This window comes from Hydra vulgaris, chromosome 09 (assembly GCF_038396675.1).
Source record: "Hydra vulgaris chromosome 09, alternate assembly HydraT2T_AEP".
In the NCBI taxonomy this organism is placed as follows: domain Eukaryota; kingdom Metazoa; phylum Cnidaria; class Hydrozoa; order Anthoathecata; family Hydridae; genus Hydra; species Hydra vulgaris.
The window spans coordinates 2548708-2567416 of NC_088928.1; the positions used below are offsets into that span (position 1 = coordinate 2548708).

General features: G+C 27.9%; 2 long non-coding RNA genes across 4 annotated transcripts; both read left to right on the forward strand.

Annotated features, from left to right (window-relative positions):
- Positions 1-925: 925 nt before the first annotated feature.
- LOC136084975 (uncharacterized) lies at positions 926-6957 on the forward strand. Its single transcript, XR_010640962.1, has 2 exons — positions 926-1223; positions 6048-6957. It is a non-coding gene; the product is annotated as an uncharacterized LOC136084975 (long non-coding RNA).
- Positions 6958-13106: 6149 nt separating this feature from the next.
- Positions 13107-16986, forward strand: LOC136084487 (uncharacterized). 3 transcript variants are annotated; one of them, XR_010640579.1, is made up of 3 exons: positions 13107-13243; positions 13726-16757; positions 16836-16986. It is a non-coding gene; the product is annotated as an uncharacterized LOC136084487 (long non-coding RNA). The 3 variants fall into 3 exon arrangements; XR_010640578.1 differs by lacking the exon at positions 13107-13243 and having other exon boundaries at positions 13250-13887; positions 14073-16757; XR_010640577.1 differs by lacking the exon at positions 13107-13243 and having other exon boundaries at positions 13250-16757.
- The last annotated feature ends 1723 nt before the right edge of the window (positions 16987-18709 follow it).

Below are 18709 nucleotides of genomic sequence, written 5' to 3' on the forward strand. Positions count from 1 at the left end.
CTAAACTAAATATAATACAATTATAAACTAACCCTAACCCTGACCCTAACCCTTACCCTGACGAATGTTACATCATGGCCCAACTAATAAATATACATCATTAAACTTCCATAAGGATTATTACTGAAGTCTGCAGACAAAAGTTTTAAAACATAATGTTTTTTATATTTTTTTCAAAACAACATGTTTTACATAATAACTATTCATGTAAATCAAATGTAAACATTGTTAATGCAAAAAAAAGAAGCCAATAATGTGTAGAAACTGTTAGTAATTTTCAAGTTTTAGAATTATATATAGATAACTTATTCCATGGATACTTATTAAATATATCCATATTACCCCAACAATCCATATGACCCCACCCTACCCTACATTAAGACCAAACATGCTTAACAACTGCGTACATTAACACCCACACACATTTAACACTTTACATACTTTAACACCTACACACGCGCTAATTGCATCTTGAAGACATTGTTCACGACAATATATAATGATATAGCATCTTATATAAGATGATATATTGTCATATTATTAATATCACATAATATGACATCTTTATAATGTAACATTATATATATATATATATATATATATATATATATATATATATATATATATATATATATATATATATATATATATATATATATGTATATATATATATATATATATACACACATATAAAACAGTATAATATCTTTATGAGATGTTATATTATGTGGGGATTTGTATTATACAAGTCCCTGTAGAAAAATAAAACTGCACCAGTCTCTGTACAACAATATAACATTTTTTAAAGATATATTATTATTATTATTATTATTATTATTATTATTATTATTATTATTATTAAATATATGTTCTTCTTCACAACTTTTTTTAAAAAGGTATGTATCTTATTAAATGTTATGATCATAGTTCATATCGTTGCTTTAACAGCTTTATAAAGGTTTAGTCAAAATGGATATTCCAATTATTCTAACTGCATATGATCAACTTTGGGCGTGAAACTCAATGTGTTGCTTTAAGCAATTACTCTGATGTGGAATGTCTTCAAAAGTTTTGTTTACCAATAAATAATATAAAAGATATTGTCAACACTTTATACAACGATTTGTCACCAATCACATTAAGGAGCAACCCAATATCTTCAGAAGCAAAAGGACTAATAGCGCTAATGTTTTTATCAACTGGAAGTTTTCAAGCAGTAATTGGTAAGTATTATTAGCCAATGCAAAAAATGATTAGCTATATTTAACAATAAAAAATCATAAGATAATGTTTTATGATTTTTTATTGTTAAATATGTTTGTTGTTAATAAATTGTTACATATGGAGTTTAAAGGTGGTGCTTATAAAGGGTTTCACTCAACCTGTAATACCTAGCAAACCTTGAGCTAGCAAATTCTCAGGGAAAACCTGGAAAACTTTATTTACAGAAAATATGTTTTCTCCATTTTTGTACCATAATTTATGTTTTTTTTTAAAGAATGGCTTATCAAGACAAATAACAATGAATTTGCAAGATATAAATGTTGTTGTAAATTTTTTAGCTTGTTGGTATAAATAATGTTTTAATACGTATAAATCTTCAGGATAACCTGGAAAGATTATGGAGAAGTTCAGGGAGTTTTAAAAGTTAAACTTGGGGGAAAGTCTTCTTTACTCAGGGAAAACTTAGGGAAAAACTTTTAAAATTGGAGTGCCAACCCTATTTATAGAATAATGATGTTTGCTTACTTAAAAATAACTTTATTCTTTTTTAAGTTTATTAATTGTTAAGAAGTAAAATTAAATATCTTTTTCTTTATATTTAAATATGATGCTTCATTATTATACAGGGTCATTCCAGCTCAATTCAATTTATGCTTGGCACCATGCCATCACAGATTTTGATGATTTTCGGAATACAAGCTCGTATTAATGAAAGAAAACTTTACTCCAAATTTTAGTGTCTGGCTCCTTACGGTTTCAGAGATATCGATACTCAGTCCCAATCTCCATTTTGATTATATTTTTCAGCGCCATTTTCTTTTTAAGCTTATTACATAACGCAATTAGCTTTAACTTATGAAATAATTGCTCAATAGTGTTGAAAATTTGTACCTAACTATTTTTTAGAGAGAGGAACTCAAAAATGATACCTAAATCACTAAAAAATTTAAGTTTCTTTATGAAAATTCAATTTAAAAATGGTGTAACACTTTTTATAATTTTTTTGATGCTCCGTACAAAAAAAAAGTATATCTTGAGATGCCTAAAAGATATGATTCTGAAATCTTTTCGTATGGTTCTATATATAACAAAACTCCTTATTACAAAAAAACTGCAGAGGTTATCTTTTTTGAATCTGATTTATTTGCATTGAAAGTTTTATTAAAAAATTAAAAGAAATTGATATTTAATAATGAGAAAAATTATATACATAAATTTTTGCATTTTAAAAAGATTTTAGAATCTCAGGTACAGTTCTAATATATAAACTTGTTTGCATTTCACATTAAAGATCTTCTTTTTGTACAACCTTCATGTTTAATGAAGCATTTTCTTTTTATGAATCTTCAAATAATTATTTTAAAAGTATTTCTTACAGAACTAAAAAATAATATAAAAATATTAATGATAAAGAAAGATGTTCAATTGGATTAATAAATAAAGAAAATTGTATAATAAAGAAAAGATAAATCCATTATGTATAATTAAATTGATGTCATTTAAGGATGATTGACCAGGAGAACCGACTAGCAGCCAGATTTATGAAGAGAAGATAATGAACTTCTTAAATCTCAATTCTTTTTTGATGGCTATGAACATAAGTTCTCTCAAAATGCATGCTGTGAACTGTCACTCAAGAGTTACTCTCAGTAAAAAGAAATGTTACATGTTCAAAAAACAATAAATTTAGGTATTGCAAGGACTTTAAATAAAGATCCTGATCAGTTAAGCTTAGAAGATTACTTCAATAAGTTATATGAGGAAGTTAAATGAAAAGCAAATGATATGGATTTTTTATCGAAATTAAAAAACGAGTTAAGTAGCACTGAGGTCATTGTCCTTTGTGTTTTTTTAGAAAATTTTAGTTTGTTGTACAAGACAAAGTACAAATTTTTCACTAGAACAAAATTCAAGCAATATTGCATCTTACAGTAGTTTATTATAAAGTCAATAATGCCCTTAAATGTGATTCAATATGTTTTATCTCAGATGGTTTACTGCATGATGTAGATATGGTATATCATTCGATGAAGTTATCAATGGAACATATTAAAAGCAATATTTCTCATCAAATAGAGACTGCTCATTACTTTTCAGATGGGTGTGCTGGCCAGTACAAAATTGTGAACACTTCATAAATATATGCCACCATGGACAAGATTTTGCTATGAAACGTATATGGTTTTTCTTTGCAACAAGTCATGGTAAATCACCCTATGATGGTTTTGGTGGGACTGGTTAAAGACTAACTTCAATTGCTAGCCTTCATTGAGCAACAACAAATCATACTTGCAGCATCTGGAATGTTTTTTTTTTACCAAAATGAAATCATAAGCATTAGTTTTTGAAATGTATCTAAGGAGTCAAACATGATAACTCAAATTGAAATTTTTTTCAAAATTTTTTAACAAAAACGTTACCAAGCACCTGCTGCACAATTCATTCCAACAAGTAACACAAAAATTGGAACTAAAGTTGTTTCTGAACAAAAAGATTAATCATTTGTTTTTAATTTTCAAACTATGTCAGATCATTAAAGATTATTAAAGATTGCTTGCCTAATATAAGCTTTGAAATGTTTGCATGTTTGATTTATAATAACAACCCATAGATTGACTAGTGGAGGTTATTGATGTTGAAATTAAAGACTTTCAAGTTAGATTCATGTATCCATTTTACCCTTCAAGGTCATATTGCCAGCCTTCTAGAGATGGTGTGTGCAGGGTTCCATCAACAAACTTATTCTTAATGATTAATATTCCAACAACTCTCACTGGAAGACAATACAAAATTAGTGAAATTGATCATCAAAGCATTAAAGAAAGCTGGGTAAACTTTAAACCAGAGAACTAATTTTATATGAAACTGTTAAAGATTGTTAATTCTCATTGCCTTGTTTTAATTTTTTTTATCACAATTTAATTATTTCCATGGTTTATTTTGGAATTTCGATATTTTTAGGGTTTAGAAATATAAAACTTTAAATGCAAATAAATCTGATTTAAAAAAGATTGTCTTTGCAGTTTTTTTGTTTTATGGCATTTGTTATATATAGAATATTAGAAAAAAAATTATAGTCATGTCTTTCAAGCATCTCAAGATAAACATATTTTGTATGGGCATCAAAAAACTTACTAAAACTTAACATTATTTTGAAAGCAAATTTTCATTAAGAACCTTTAATTTTTTAGTGTTTTAGCCATCATTTTTGAGTTCCTCTCCCTAAAATAATGTTGCAAATAAAAAATCCTTCATTAAACATAAAGGTTGTATAAAGTGAAGATCTTTAATGTGAAATGCAAACAAGTTTATATATTAGAACTGTACCTGAAATTCTAAAATCTTTTTAAAGCAATGTAAAAATTTATGTATACAATTTTTTTTTTATAATTAAATATAATTAAACTTTTCTTAATTTTTATTATTGATTATTAAATTTTTCATTATTAATTATTAAATTCATTATTAAATTTTAATATTTTAATATTTAAATAAACATTCATTATTAAATTTTTCTTAATTTTTTTATAAAACTTTTAATGCAAATATATTAGATTCAAAAAAGAAAACCCCTGCAGTTTTTTGTAATAAGGAGTTTTTTTTATATATAGAACCATAGGAAAAAATTTCAGAATCATATCTTTTAGGCATCTCAAGATATACTTTTTCTGTACAGGGCATTAAAAAACTTATAAAAAGTGTTACATCATTTTGAAATTGAATTTTCATGAAGAAACTTTAATTTTTTTGTGTTTTAGGTATCATTTTTGAGTTCCTTTCTCTAAAAAATAGTTAGGTACAAATTTTCAACACTATTGAGCAAGTATTTCATAAGTAAAGCTAATTGTGTTATGTAATTAGCTTAAAAAGAAAATGGCGCTGAAAAATATAGTCAAAAAAGAGATTGGGACTGAGTATCGATATCTCTGAAACTGCAAAAAAGTCAGACACTAAAATTTGGAGTAAAGTTTTCTTTCTTTTATATGAGCTTGTATTCCGAAAATCATCAAAATCTGAAATGGCATGGTGCCGAAAATTTCTTTTTTTGGGTTGATTTGACATGGAATGACCCCATAGCAAAAATCAAACAAACCCTAATTTTTTTAACTTAGCATAATAGATTATGTCAAAAGATTAATTTTTACATTGCATCCTTCTACTGTTCCTATATTGTGATTTTATATTTTGCAGACTTTTGGTAAGGTGACTGTATTTTCAAATTATTTGGAGTTGACACATAATACACAGGCATAGTTAACATGAGAAATTTAAAAAAATGTTTTTGTTTCAGAGATTTATTCTGTCTATAAATGTTTGCATATAATGCATACAACGTTCAAAAGAATATATTTCTGTTCTACTATTCTTTATAAAAAAAATATTTACAATTTCCTTTTTTTTAGGTGCTAATGCTTTTTTAAGCTGTATTTTTCTTCACATTATTAAGTTATTATAAAGCGCTTCATGTTGTTAATAATATGTAAAAAAATATTTAATTTATGAAGAGAAAATACTTCAATTTCACAAAGTGCGACATGTTTATTACAAAAATTGAAGTTTTTTTAATATTTTAAATAGCACATCATAGTTCTTTGAAGTTTGAAAACATCAAATTATTTAACGTAATTGCTAAACTTAATATAATATAATATAAGGTCATATAGTCTATAATAAAAGGTCATCAGAGTTCAAAAAAACAATGTTTTGTTTTGGTCAAAGGTGACTAGTTCTAACATGATGCCAATGTTTCCCAAAATGGTTTTTGCTGCTCTCTGATTTTTAAACATTTTAACATTTTGAAGATTTTTAACTTTTTTTTTTAGAAAAGGATATCTACACCAGAAGAAATATATTTTAATAAAGTTCACCGTCAGGTACGTAGTGATGTGGAGCGAGCCATTGGACGTCCCAAAACCCTTGGAGGTGTTAGCACAAAAGTGGTGGTACACCCCAACAACTTGCTACAACACATTTTTTACTTGCATTTTACTGTAAAACTTCTGCATTTCCTTAGAATTAAAAATTCCAGATGACATTAACTTTGAGGACAATGAAGAAGATTATGTACATGCTATTCAACATGAATTAACTCAAACCAACCAAATTCGACTTGGCATTTTAAGAAGGACACAAATTAAAAACTATGTGTTTGCAAATCAAAAGCAATGATGTATTGTTAAAATGTTAGATGGGAGGCCGCAGGATATTTTATTTTAGATATGACACTTTTAGGCATATAAGCTTAAGCATGTTTATGTTTATGTCAAATGAGATTGATTTGGAAATATAAAGAAGTGATTAGAGTCTAAGAACAAGTATACATCAAAAAGTTTGCCCCACTACACCAAATGCCAGGGCAGTGGGTTAATAAAATATCCTTAACATACAAAGTGCAGAGTTTGCACAATCCCTGAAAGTGTCATGTCGGAAACATGAAAAAATCATACAGACCCCCATGAAGTGTTGTAGCTTCCGTATACAATTTTTCAATTTTTTAGATATCTATGATAGAAGTAAATATTTATGGCAAGTTTAATTGTATATTAAATGTAAAAAGTTACAATTTCTGTAATTGTAGATCAGAATAAGCAATTCTGAAACCCTCTTTTCCTCGTTTTGGTAGGTATAAACCTTAAACAATGTGCTAATTTTTTAAGCAAATAAAGTGTAGATAACTTGCTTTACCTAACTATGTACAAATTTATTATATGTTAATAATAACTCATAAATTTAGTTATCTATTTTCTGTATCAGCCGCAGCAATCTTTTCCAGTGAACAAGCAATTCTTTTAGCGGAGCTGGCAAAACTTTCTGTTGAGGTTGCACTGCGAGTCAATGTTTCAGCAATACTTTTATAGAGGAGGCTATCGCTTCCAATAGAACGGCTGAGAACAGTGACTATACTCTGTCCGGCCGCAACAATTTCGTTTCCAATTTTTGACACGTTTGCCATATTCATCCACATTGGATGACGACAGATTTCTACTAGTAGTTTTTCTCACCAGTTTTTTATATCCATAATCCTATAAATATTGTTAAATTAGATAAGAAAAAAGCAAAACACACAGTAAAAAAAGTATCGCGACTTTTTAATAAACATACAAATAAATTTTGAGGTATTCCATGGAAAGTGGGACAAGTTTTTAAGGTTTGTAACCCACCATCTCAGACTTCCTTCTTACTTTGTAAAAATAGTCACCTATATAACATAGACTACCTTGCAAAATTTTAGCACTGATATCGAATAGTTTTTGGAGAAATTGTTACTTTTAGACTTACTTTTAGAGTTTTTTTTGTTCGGCGGCTATTTTGATTTTACTGTAGTTTTTCTTTTAGAAGTTACTGTGCAATTATTCGTGTAATTAGGCTGAAAATTAGCACTAGTATAGTTTTTATGACGAGGAATTTTTGAGGATTTTAAAACAAAACTTAAGCAATTACTGATGATACATGAAAATGAATTAAAGTTCTTCTAAAAAGCTTTTTAAACTAGCAAACAAAAACAAAAATTAACCTACTAATTACTCTTTAATATTATATTTAGTATTCTAAACAATAGTCTGCTATTGTAAATGTATTTCTTATCTTATAAGTTTTGAATTTACAAACGATTTTTTTAAGTTTTATTATTTGAAATACTAATTACTAAAAATATTGTAAAATTTTATAATTTCAATTTTTATTAAAAAAAGTTATTGTAAATTCTTTTTGTGATATTAATACTTATATATCATCTTATTTTACTAATCAGTTCTTAAATATAAATACTCTTTGAATTACTAAATATTTTAAACGTTATATATTTTATTTTTTGCATTTTGTTAAAACATTTTATTTGATGAATATGCATTTTTTTAGGGGGGGCTTAATGATAAGATGAATTTTGTCTTCTTCAAGCCCCAGTCATGTAAATATTTGTTTTTATAAATTACGAGTGTAAATTATTTTCAATCGGCAAATACAATACTAAAAAAAAAAAAAAAAAAAAAAAAAAAAAAAAAAAAATCAGAATATGATATTTGTTTTTAATGAAAATAATTAGAAGTTTATCAATATTGGGATTGTACTTCACCTATACCTATTTTTGAAATTTTAACAAAGACGGAAAGGAGTTCTGGTAACCATGGTAACATTAATTTTTTGAAAATTGTGTTTTGTTTTTGATAAAATAGATATATTAAAGAAAGTTTTGGTACAAAATTGAGAAGTGAGTTTTTTGAAGATTTTCATAAATAATTAAACGAATTATAATGAAAATGTACATTTGGACGTTACTTATTAAGAAATTGCTTATTTTGAAAACTTCCATTATAAGAAAAAAACTCATTAACAGTAGTTAAAATGAAAAACTCATGTAAATATAACATTTTGTGTCAAAATAATCAAACAAATACAAGTTTTAAATAAAAAACTAGTCAATAGAAACCAGAACTTGCATCTGAATAATTCATAAATTGCTTATAAAAGAAAACTGGTGTAATATGATTGAATTAATTTAATATTGGATTTTTGGCAAATCACCTGTGTCTATCTGGTATATGCGTCCTGTTCTTGAAGATAATGGGTTTTTTTTATCATAATTAAAATATGGGGCTTAGGAACCCAACAACAATCAACTTGGTAGACCTCCTAGCCACGGTATTTTACTTTCATGGCAGGCTAAAAAAAATTCTGACCAGCTAGCCGATGGCATGAGAGGCTAGCCTACATTTTTGTGGCTGGCTAGCCGCCTGATTTTTTTGGCTGCTTAGCTGGCTATTATATATATATATATATATATATATATATATATATATATATATATATATATATATATATATATATATATATATATATATATATATATATATATATATAATAATGACATATATACAAGTATAATACTGACAGCATTAACCAAAACAAACCAAACTTTTGCATATAATAAATATTCATATATGAAATACAAAGTTAATCAAAATGAAATAAAAACATAAATATTGTCCAAATCCAAAAAATGCAAGACTTAGCTCATAGACCAGCATTTGGATAGTTATCGTGTATGAAATTAACTGCATTCATTCGAAATGGTGCCAAGGAGGATCTCTTTCTATTCAAAATTAAACCAGTCGTGCTAAAAAGGCATTCAACAAGTACACTGCCGATGCTCAATGCAAGATAAACCTGAAACAATAGAAACTATGTAAAATAAGCAACATTAAACTTTAGAAAAAAATTAATGTTTGCTGTTATTTTTGTCACTAATATTAGTTTAATGTCAAAAATAAAATTATCTTCTACCTTGGCTATGGATGCTAGAATAGGGAACTTTTCGACATTATTTTTCCAAAACAGCAAGGCTGGTGATTGATTATCACAAATGGTAAGATAAAGATTTATTTCAGCTTGCAACCCATTGCTGTTCTCTAATATTGCTTCAGAGTTTAGTGAAGATTTTGCAGTTTCCTGTAATAAAGTCAGCCTAAGTTTTTTAAAATCCCGAGCTGCATTTGAGCTTTTACTATTTTGATTATTGTCAATGTATGACGCAGAGAAGTTAATCTTTTTTATCGGTTTCAGTTTGTGGTAAAATGTTTAAACCAAATAAAGAAGTTTTTATTTTGTCATAGCTGTTTTTTAACAAAATTTCACATTTTTCTTTTGTCAAAACAACATCACGAATTGCTGGATCAAAACAACACGCTAATTCAACTAAATTAGTAAAAACCGTTTCTCAATGCATTTTCTAACTAACTTTTTATATTGTTTTATCGCAGAAGAATCTGTGACTTGAACAATGCAACAATTTTTAATTTTAGTTACCATGAGGGTAAGGCAAGACAAATTTGGTGTTCCCTCGCTAACAAGTAGAGTCAGTTCTCGAAATGGAGATAAAAAATTGCGCAGTTTTTGCAGAAGTTCTAAATCTTCAGGAAGAAAACATAAACCATACTTTACCATTTTTTTTAACACTGTATCAACATGAGTTTTTAGATCTAAGATAGATTCAATCATTTCCAAGGTACTATTCCATCTTGTTGGGACACTATTTTTTAAAGAACTGTGCTCATGACTTTTACGTAACTTTGTTTTTGGATAAATTTTTTCATTTTTAGCTTGTATGTCAAAATCTAGAAGTGAATACTCTTCAGAATACTCTTCAAGTGAACTCTCATCTTAGCTTGACTAACAGATTTAGTTAGCTGTGTTTGTGGAAGAATGCTTACATTTTTAGTTTCAATTTCAAAATCCAGAATTGGATTCTCTTCATCAGCTATTAGCTCGTCAACATGAGTTGTAATTCTTTTGAATAACTCCTCGTCTTTCACAATTTCAATTTCATACGATAGCATATATCCCTTAAAATGTAAAGCTTTTATTACTTCTTTGCATTTGCTTACTAGTAAAGTTAATTCTGGAATTTTTTTTAAGCTATCCGAAGTTAAAAGCAGATGAATTCCATGTGCGGTGCATGTTATACGTTCATGGCCTAATAGCTTTGATAATTTTTTCATATTAGCTGCACCATCAGTTGTGTTAAATAATAAAAAAATGCTTATCTTGAGGTAAAAATTCTTTTAAAATAGTTTTAACAAATCGATAAAGTTGCTCAGAAGTGTGCGACTCCACTGGCTGAACAGCCAATGTGAAAATTTTAAATCTCCAATTATGCACAACACTTAAACGAACTCTAAAATAAGGTAAACGATTACGCTTGTCAGTCCAACCATCCATCATCAAAGTTCCACTTACACATGATTGTAGAACTTTTAAGACTCTTTGTTTAACAGAAGTATAAACATTTTTTAGGGCAGATCCAGATATACAGTCAGATGATGAAGGCTGAAACGCTGTATTTTTTGAACAAAAACTTTTAAACCCAGATCTTTCAACTGAACTAAATGGCTTAAGATCTAAACATATTAAGAAACAAAGATCTCTGTTGAATTCAAATTGACTTTGTGCTGGTTTATTATTTTGTACAGTACGGACCCAATTAGTAATTTTAGAACTAACTGGTTGCTCAAAGTCTTTCCATGTTTAAAAACAGCATGGTTTAGATGGTTACCAGAAGATGTCATTGTTTAAGTAATATATACCTTGGATAATCGATCTTCACCGACACGTGATTGCTCTTCGAAACAGTATCTGCAGTACAACTGATTATTAAATATATAATTTTGAATAATTTGGTTTCTTGAATCTTTCAAGATTAGTTTAGTTTAATAGGACCCATGAAGTGCCATGCTTTGGATGTAGCAGCCCTAGATTTGCTGTTGGACACAGGAATCCATCTCAGATCCTTGAGCAAGCAAATTGTTCCAGTTTTATTTTCAACGGAAACAAATTTATTTACTCGTTCACGAACTAAATATGTATATATATATATATATATATATATATATATATATATATATATATATATATATATATATATATATATATATATGTATATATATATATATATATATATATATATATATATATATATATATATATGTTTCAGGTTCATCAGGAAGAATCTATATATATATATATATATATATATATATATATATATATATATATATATATATATATATATATATATATATATAATATATATATATATATAAAACTAAAAAAAAAATTATATATATATATATATATATATATATATAAAACTAAAAAAAAAATTGGACATAAACTAATTTAAAATTTAAATCAATTAACTAACTATGATTGTAACTGTTGGCTATGGCTACTTATTTTCATGGCTGGCGAAGGCATTTTTCACAGCTGGCTAAATATAAAGCAGTGCTTGGCGACGGCTAGCGGCTTATGGCGGCGGCTTGCGGGTCTACTACTTGGCTAGTGTAATGAGGTATCAGGTAAATGAGGATACATGAATTTTCCAAGGGTCTTCATTTCTTCAACTTCACTTTCATCAACTTAAAATACCAAATCAACCTAGTTAAACATATCATATTTGCTAATATAATATTTTCCTGCAATGATTTATTGAAGATATTGAATTGAGCCACAGAGGTTAAATGTTAGACTAAATTCTTCCTGCTCAGAGGCACTTTTGACATTTATGCTTGTTGCACCCAGAGGAATAAATTGGTGGAAACCTCTTGTACCAGGTAAAGCTTTTGCATTAGATCAAAGATTTACGGACTGATAAAATATCTCCGCCTATTAAAAAAAAAAGAAATGGATGCCAAATATGTTATCTTTTGAAAAATTGAACATTTCTTCAGCGTTCTGAATTTGTAAGTCAATTGGACATTGAAAACTAGTACTTAAAACAAGTCTTTTAACTGTTCCACCAATGCCATTACACGGTGACTTTCCATGCGATGTTGCAAACAAATTCCATTCTCATTGCATTTCAAAATCTTCAACATGATGACATAAATTTAAAAAACGCAGGGGCGGATCTAGGGGGTATCCTGTGTTGCCCAGGATTCACCCATAATATTCTAAGAAGTTATAAAAAATTCCGTTTCATAATATAAAAAATACTAAACTTAAATTTATAGTATACTTATATGCATATATGAGTTCTTTAAAAAAATAAATATTGCCTTTATAGAAAAACATACACGGCTTTAACAATGTTTCAAAGGCTTCGCTCTCCTCCGTGATGTTTCAAAACGCCGCTATTAATCAGGATTCTTTTTTTAAAGTAAACGGAACCGAAAGAACCCATTTAATCAATCGTTATTGCAATGTATTTATTTTGGTTGCCGTAATTAAGGCCAAAAAAATCCCTATTGTTTCAGGATTTATTTGACCCGATGTCGCGTCAAATAAGTAGCTCGTTAAATAAGTAGACAAACAGTTCTGCGCATGCGTAAAAACACTGAAACACGTAAAATTGGGATCCTAAAACCCAGCGTTAAATATAACATTGCTTATAAACAAAAAAGATGGCTGACCACGATTACTCTGTTGAAAATGTTAAAATATCTTTATGATGAAACAATTAAGAAATGTATGAGTTTAAAACAGCGTAAATCATTTCTAAAATATTCTAAAAAATTTCAGTTAACTGGTATGTATTAATATCAAGAGTAATTTTGTATTTGGACTTTAACTTTTTTTAAAGATTTAGAATTTAATCTGTGATAAAATGTAAACATTGTATACAAATGTAAACATTTGCGGATCATTTATATACGATTGTAAAAATTGCAGTTATAATTCTGCAAATAAATAATCTTCAAATGAACATATACAAGAGTAACCGTTGCATACACGTTTTGCATACACATGTCACATGTGTTTACCAATGTTTACATGTGTTGTAAACGATTGCATATAATTGATATACCATTCTAAACATTACAGAAATAGTTCTGCAATGAATAATATTGCATAAACTTATACAAGTACTCAAAAGTAACCATTGCATACACCTTTGGCTTACAAATGTAAACATTGCAAACAAAATTCTGCAAACTAGTCTTCAAATGAACATTTGTTTTGAAATAGTTTGATGAAAGTGTGGAAACACTTTTTATTTTTTTCTCTTAGATGGAAGGCTGTACTATGTAACTGCTTCTAATAAGCTGCAAGTTCTTTTACCAGATGAAGAAAAAAAACATGTTTTTAGAGATGTGCACGACTCTAATCATGGAGCTCATTTTGGCCTTAATAACACAAGAATTAAGCTAAAAAATGTATTTTATTAGCTAGGTAACAGGATTAAATATTTCAATTGGATATATTTTTTATCAAATTTTCTCATATAATAATTGTCTTCTTTGCATTAAAAATGATTTTCAACATGGTTTATTTTCTAACTAAATGTAATTGTAATTATAATAGTAAATTTTTCCAATACAAAATGCTTATCATGTTGTTTACACAATGTTATCTAGGTATGGTTAGTGATATTACAAATGTGTGAAGGAATGCAACAAGTGCCAGCGCATGGAGAAGATTAAAACTTGTGCTCTGGTACTGAAACCAATTAAGGTCATCTAATTGTGGGAGTTTTTAGGTATAGACCTCATTGGGCCCCTTCCGCTTACAACACAAGGTAATAAATACATTTTAACTGTTACTGACCTTTGGAGTAAGCATGTCTAAGCTTTTTCAATACCAGAAAAATCTGTATTTTTTGTTTCTAAGTGTCTTGGTACTTTGTTTTATCGATTTGGCCCTCCAAAAAAAGTACTATCAGACCAAGGTAGAGAATTTTTAAATAGCTTAAATGAATTTTTATTTTCTTCTTTCAATATTAGGTATTTAATAACATCTGCTTATCATCAACAAACAAATTGACAGGATGAGAGAACAAATCAGATTATTAAGCAAGATCTTTCAAAAGTAGCTAAAGAATCCCAAGATAATTGGGATACTTTATTAGAACCAGTATTATTTGGTCTCCAAATATGTACAATCTTTTAATTTTTGGCAGAGAGACAAGACTTTTTTCATCCTTAGCTCTCAATGGTAATGAATCTGATTTTAATGATAATAATATTGAAATTGCAGAAAGTAATGCAACTAAATCACAGATTCAAGAAATAATGGATTCCTGTATTGCAGTTCATGTCATAGTGAATAATAATATTTGTATTGCACAAAAAAAAATGCAAAAGTACCAAAAAACATGGTTTTAGTGAAAAATTACAAAAGGATATTTCGCTAAGGTAACCGTATGGAGCATGATTGGCTCGGACCTGCTATAATTACCGACTTTAAGCCAACTGGAGATGTTGTGTCCCTTAATGGTAAAGTTTGGAAATCAGCTGTAGCTATCCCCAATATGAAGCCTTAATTGGAAGAAAATCTAAGTTTTATCTCTTCAAATATTTTAAAAGTACATAATTATTGTTTGCAAATCACTAACCAAATGCATATAAACAAAAAACCATGTGATGAAAATATAAACTCTACTTCCACAGCATTAAAGATTACATCCACATTAATGTATGATTTAGAAATAAAGAAAATAAAAGTTAGTGAAGTGATTTTCCTACGTCTCCTAGCAATTATAATACTAACAATAACTATAGTAATAGTAACTATATTTATAGTAACAAAATTTTAGCAGTTAAAGAAGAGAAGCCAGTTGATAGTGTTGTAGAAAGTGTTAAATCTATAGTATAATTAAAACAAGTGAATGTTGAAGTTTAAAGTTTTCTGTGCAGTTTCTGTTGCCAGTAATTTTTATTCAAAATTGTCAACCCAGTCTAAAGAAAAAGCTTTAGATATTTTAAGAAATTCGTCTGGCTGGCTTGATGACGTCTTGATTGATATAGGACAATGTTTGCTTTCATATCAGTTTCCTAAAATATCTGGGTTTCAAAGTTCGTGTATTTTTAGTTGATTTAATTCAGGTGGTTTTTCAGAAATATACAGTTTTATACAGATAATTGATGTTAGAAAATCACATTAAGTGCTTTTAAGTAATGTGTCCTCTGATGTTGTTTCCCATTTGAAGTGTGTTCAGTTCTACAAATTCACTTTTTATTGGTTCACAGAAAGATGATATACCATTGATAGTGCACAGAGTTGCACGTTCATCCTTTAATTGTCAAACAAGCAGTCCTTTAATTGTCGAAGTAATGGATTGTCAAACGCAACCAAATGGAAATGATTGTGGTCTTTTTGCAATTGCAAATGGGACAGCTTTGTGTAATGGTATTGATCCAAGTTTAGTTATATGGGAATGTAATGATATAAGGCAACATTATCTAAAATGTATTAAGAATAGTGTATTAGAAATGTTTCCTTACGTTACTGTGTTATTGTGACACAGGTCATAAAAGGTCTGCTTTTTCTATTGATTGCAATCGTTTTCATAAGTGCAGACAAAATAATATTAATTGATTGTCGTTCAAATTTTTCTGAATATGGATTTATAATTCCTGTTACATCATTACTGTTTATGTATCTTGTTGTTCCTGCGGGTTTTTTAGTTTTTATGACATAATACACATAAAAAAGTTTTTTTGTTTTCTCTCGTCGGTTTGTTTATGTATCTTATGTTATTTAAAATTATATATTTAAAATTTTAATAAATTTTTAATAAATTAATTATTTATTTTATGTTTGTATATGTCTTATAGTCGTTTAAAGTTATATAATTGGTTAATTTAGGTCAACTATTGCTTCTTCTTTATTTCGTTATTGGCACGATGATTTGTTTTGCTTACTTTTTTGCGTTTATTTTTTATTCTTATCAGTTATTTATTGTATCAATTAGGATGATTGATATACAGTTAATAGCTACTGTTATTAAACTCTTTACTTACAAGCGTTTGTTTTTGTAGCAGTTAACTATAAGTTCTTTTACTACAACATAAGTAATATTTAAAAATATGGTTATTTTATTTTTAATTTTAATGAGATACTTGATCAATTTATTATAGAGTATTGTAATAGTTTAGACTATTCTGGCTTGTAAATAGCGTGACTGTTTTAGCATTTTTAACATTCATACATTTCAAAGATTTAAATTTCTCTGGCACAAATTTAGAGTTCATTTTGTAAATAAATTCATTAACATATATTGATCAATGCTGTTCTTAAGTACTTTTCTGGCACAAAAGCAGGTATTCATTATGTAATTTTTTTTTTCACTGCATTTTTACTATACAATTTATGTTATACTATATATCTATATTATATAGGCTTGTAATTCCATGTGGAAAATCGAATTTCTTCCGAAAATGTCCAACCAAGTTAAATTTTTTCAAAAGGACACCATGTTATTTTATTTTGTTATTTATATTGTGTAAGAATTTTTTGATCTTATTTTCATAATAAAGTTTAAGTTTAGCATGAAGTGTGTCGTTTCTTTAATGTCTTTTTAACTTAAAACATCACATAAGTAAGAAATAGTGAATTATTGTGCTATATACAAAACACCGCTAAAATCGTCTAGGTTGTTATTCAACAGTAATGCAATAGTGGTGTAGTGGTAGAACTCTCGCCTCATAATCAAGAGTTCCAAGTTCGATCACCACCACGCCCCTAGTAGTACTACGCTCAACTTGTTTCTCCGCAAAACAGCCTTGTCCGTCATGGTTTGTGTTTCGGTGTTATAGAGTACAGAGAGGGTTGTAACCTCAACTAAAGTTGTCTCCTCGACTCTAGTGACTTTCACGGCCTTGGGAAGGTTAATTAACACACACAAAAAAGCTAGACACTAATTAATAAATCCTCTTTTCTTCTTGCTGTGAAAATATCAGAATACTTTTCCTACTATTTATGTGCGTGCGATCAAGTAACAATTACTTTTAATCGAAAAACTTAATTGTTAGTGAGAACTTTTCTTTAATTAAATATTAGATTTAAAATAAATACAGTTGTTAGATAGATAATTTAATGTGAAACATTTTGCTAAAATGCGCGGTTAAATTATTTAGTATTTACAGTAAATTTGCTCGTGAGATGACTATTTTATTTGATATCATTAAAGTATGTCTTTTATTTTAGTATACTTATCCATTAAGTGACCTAAGAAAAGAAAAATGTTTTTCTTAAAAATATGTTTCTTGCCAAACTATACTAAAAAGATATAAATTTCGACTAGAATATACTTCGTGAGTTAAATATTATTAAAAGTAGTAAACTATCACTATAAAAATGCCGTGAAATAACAATTCGCTTGACTTAAAGTTCGTTAAACGTGTTTTTTTTAATTTGTTTGCCTGGGTTTACAAAAAATGCCTCGACTGTTCTATTTGTCTACTTATTTAACGGTCTACTTATTTAACGTGACTTGATACATTAAATTAGTATCCGTGAACTAACGCATGCGCAGAATATCATTTTGTCTACTTATTTAACGATCTACTTATTTAACGTGACACCGAATTGACTCAACAACAAAAAAAATTGCCGGAACGTTTGATCAAAAGGGTTCTCTCGGTTCCGTTTATATATAAAAATGAATCCTTAATTATTCCAATAACGCCTTAATTATTCGTAAAAACTTTTACGTATAATTAAAGCTTTAAAATAAAGGTATGAGTATTTAATTAAAGCTTTATCAAAAACTAGTTTAAAGTAATTTTTAATACAAATTTTATTTTTGTTTGCAATTATGGATTTGTTGCTATCCAATGCCATTAAAGCCAAGCATTTGCCTAATATTACGACTTACAAAGTAAAGCTTCGTAATAATCTCAAAGATTTAAATTCAAAGTTTCCTGTTGTAAACAAAGATCTTCTTTCTTTAAGAAATTCTGAAATGGAAGCTTTTATTCCCATGCTAAAAGAAAATGAATACTGTATTGTTATAAAATATGATTTTAAACGCGTTTTTTTATGTTTTATTTTGTTTATAAAACAATAATTCTTAACAAATAACCTTTAGTTAAATCTGTTTTTTTTTAGTTATATATAGTTTATATATGATATGACTTTACAGGTCAATGGAAAATGGTAACTGTCTTTACAACTCTGCTGCTTTATTAAAAAATTCATCAGATAAAACACATGAAATTCTTCGACTATTAACTTCTGTTGAGTTGTTTGAGAAAGCAACCTTCTATTGAAG